The sequence below is a fragment of the Trematomus bernacchii genome, unplaced genomic scaffold, assembly GCF_902827165.1.
Source record: "Trematomus bernacchii unplaced genomic scaffold, fTreBer1.1, whole genome shotgun sequence".
NCBI classification, from domain to species: Eukaryota; Metazoa; Chordata; class Actinopteri; order Perciformes; family Nototheniidae; genus Trematomus; species Trematomus bernacchii.
In genome coordinates this window covers 120,001-123,628 of record NW_022987687.1, presented here as the reverse complement: position 1 = coordinate 123,628, position 3,628 = coordinate 120,001, and the positions used below count along the sequence as shown (strand labels likewise).

General features: G+C 45.9%; 1 pseudogene; it reads left to right on the top strand.

Moving 5' to 3' along the window:
* Positions 1-540: 540 nt before the first annotated feature.
* The window catches only part of LOC117488210, a 4,220-nt pseudogene continuing 1,132 nt past the window's right edge, over positions 541-3,628 (top strand).

The following is a 3,628-nucleotide window of genomic DNA, read 5'->3' as shown; positions in this document are numbered from 1 at the left end:
AGGGCCAGTATTTTGTAGTTGATGCGTTGGGAGGGAGACGGGAAGCCAGTGAAGGTCTTTGAGGACCGGGGTGATGAGGTGCCTGATCTGGAGAGTGTGAGGAGTCGGGCGGCTACATGTTGTATCATTTGGAGTCTATCGAGGGAAGGGGAGCGGATGCCGTAGAGAAGTGAGTTACAGGAATCAAGGAGGAAATGAAGGTAGGGTAGGTCGTTCAGCTGCAGGTGAGAGAGGGTCGGACCTTTACAGAGGTGGTGAAATTATGATTTGACCGAGGGGGAGGATGTAGATGATGAAGAGGAGGGGGCCGAGTACTGATCCCTGGGGAACGCCTGGGTGACTGAGGCCGTGGCAGAGGAGTGTTTGTGGAGGGAGACTGTGGTATCTTACCTTGTGTTATTATTACATGTTATTGCATTTGTCCAGCAGGGGGCAAACTCACTCTTGGTATTAAAAGAGCCTGTTGTACATGTTCCCACGAGGAAGTCCCGGAAGCATGTTACAAAAGTAAAACCAGTTAAATCTACTCTCATGTTGTGGACATACAATTATTGATCACAAGATACAACATATTATTGGCGACGAGGATTAAGAAGAGGATTAAGACAAGGATCAATACGGGATCAAAGAGGACATGCCGAACGGACTGGTTAGCACCTTACATGCAGGTTTGGGTCGTTAGCAGCAGCTAGCTCAAATTATTAGCAAAGTCTGCGGGTGGAGGAGAGGATTCATTGACACACAATGGCAATGATTGGCACGCTGGCACCTTTTGATGCAAAAAATCAGAAGTGGGAAGAATACTGTGAAGTATTGGAACAGTTTTTTGAGGCTAATGAAATTGAAAATGGAGACAGACAAAGAGCCATATTAATAAGTGTTGTGGGATCATCAACATACAGCCTTATGAAAAACCTCCTCAGTCCGGATAAGCCCAAGGATAAGACTTACACACAACTTGTGGAGCTGCTAAAAAATCACTTTGACCCAAAGCCTAGTGAAATTGTGCAAAGGTACAAGTTTGACTCCCGCAACCGTGAGCCAAATGAGTCAGTAATGGAATACGTGGCTGAGCTGCGTCGGTTAGCGCAGGATTGCAACTATGGTAACACTTTGCAGCAGAGGTTGAGAGACAGGATCGTCTGTGGAATAAATGAAGATCGGATTCAGAGACGACTCTTATCAGAAGCGGATTTAACATTTGAAAAAGCATTGTCAATTGCTGTGGCGTCAGAGACTGCAAATAAAAATGCACAGGAGATACAAAGCCAAGGGGCCACAGCTAAATGCTTCAAAATGGATAAAAAGCCACAGGAGGCTTATGCACACAGAGAACCTACCAAAGAGTGTTACAGATGCAAGGGAACCAAGCATGAAGCAGCAGACTGTAGGTTTAAACAAGAGAAATGTCATGCATGTGGGAAAATAGGACACATTGCCAGAGCTTGTCATAGTAGATCTACACAGAAGGGAAACAGCAACAAAAATGCAGACCCAAAGAGAGAAAGGAGGCAAACCACATATCACCGTTCTCATAAAGTACAAGAGCAACGGAGCCAAAGTGATAGCTCAGAAGAAGATACATTCTTACTGAATAAGATGAGGTTCAGATTGGGACGCATGAGTGAAGTGCACCTGAGACGAGTAGACCCATACATGGTTGAAGTGAAGCTGGATAGTAAGTTTGTTAACTTTGAGATAGACACTGGCTGTAGTCTCACAATAATGAATGAACAGACATTTCAAAGACTATGGAAAGACACAAAAAGTCCATGTTTGAGACCAACCAAAATCCACATCGAGTCTTATACAGGTGACCCTGTTAATGTGGTCGGAGCTGCCCTTGTTAAAGTGAAATACAAACGTCAAAGTCGGTACTTGCCCCTCATTGTGGTTAAAGGGGACGGCCCCAGCCTGCTGGGAAGAGGCTGGCTGGAGGAAATACATCTGAGTTGGAAAGAAATCAAGCTCAGACACAAATCCCGAGTCCTGAAACACCTGAAGACAGAGGACAAATCGCTGCAGCAAGTACTGAGCAAACATGAAAATGTCTTCAAAGAGGAGCTTGGCACACTGAAAGGTATGAAAGCTACCATCCATGTAAAGGCTGATGCAGTCCCTCGTTTCTCTTCCGTCCGAGGTCTGTCCCGTACGCCATGCGCACCAAAGTAGATGAAGAAATAGACAGATTGTTGAAAGAAGGAGTAATCTCACCTGTTAAACATGCAGAATGGGCAGCACCAGTGGTTCCAATACTGAAGCCTGTTGGGACAGTAAGGCTATGTGGAGACTACAAGCTCACTGTAAATACAGTTTCCTCACTTGAACAATACCCCATACCCCGAATGGAAGACCTGTTTGCAGCACTGACAGGAGGAAAACGGTTCACAAAGTTGGACATGAGTCATGCATACCAGCAAATACTCATGGATGATGAATCAAAGAAATACTTAACAGTGAATACGCACAGAGGCTTATTCACATACAACAGACTGCCTTTTGGAGTAGCATCAGCCCCAGCTATATTTCAGAGGACAATGGAAGGTCTCCTGCGAGGCATTCCTTTTGTGGCAGTGTATTTAGATGACATCCTGGTGAGCGGTGTGGATGAGGAAGACCATCTGCAGAACCTCGAGACAGTGTTGGCAAAGCTGGAGGAGGCAGGATTGCGTCTGAGAAGGAGCAAGTGCACTTTCCTGGAAGAGGAAGTGGAATATCTGGGACATCGAGTGGACGCACAGGGACTTCACCCTGTGGAAAAGAAAGTCAAAGCCATCATGGAGGCTCCCAACCCCACAAATGTTACTGAACTCAAGTCGTACTTAGGTTTGCTAAATTACTATAACAAATTCTTTCTGCCAAACTTAGCTACACTATTGGCACCACTGCATGAGCTCCTGCGACAAGATGTGCGATGGACATGGCAAAAGAAACAGGAAGAGGCTTTTAAAAAATCAAAGGCCCTGTTAAACTCAGCAGAAGTGTTGGTGCATTACTCTGCTGACCGAGAGTTAATTATGTCATGTGATGCGTCACCTTACGGGGTGGGCGCTGTTTTATCACACGTAATGGACGATGGAACTGAACGTCCTTTGGGGTTCATGTCGCGTACTCTAGCGCCTGCTGAAAAGAATTACTCACAGCTAGACAAAGAAGGCTTAGCAGTTATATTTGGAATCAAGAAATTCCACAAGTACTTGTATGGTCGAACTTTCACCATCTATACAGATCACAAGCCACTGATCTCTCTCTTCAACGAAAAGAAACCCATTCCACAGATGGGTTCCCCGAGAGTTCAGAGATGGGCAGTGCACCTGAGTGCCTATGAGTATCACATTGTGTACAAACCAGGAAAGAACAACGCTAATGCGGACGCATTAAGCAGACTGCCGCTGTCGGAAGATGTGCGAGAGAGTGAGACCGCAGAACAAGTGCTCATGATTGATCTTCTGGATGACACACTCGTGGACACAGCCAAAATAAAACACTGGACAGCTAAGGATGTAATATTGTCTCAAGTTCATGGTTATGTCCTGTCGGGATGGCCTTCAGTGACTGAGGCTCCTCTCAAGCCGTATCATCAGAGGAGAGAAGAACTGAGTGTGAGGGATGGCTGCGTGCTCTGGGG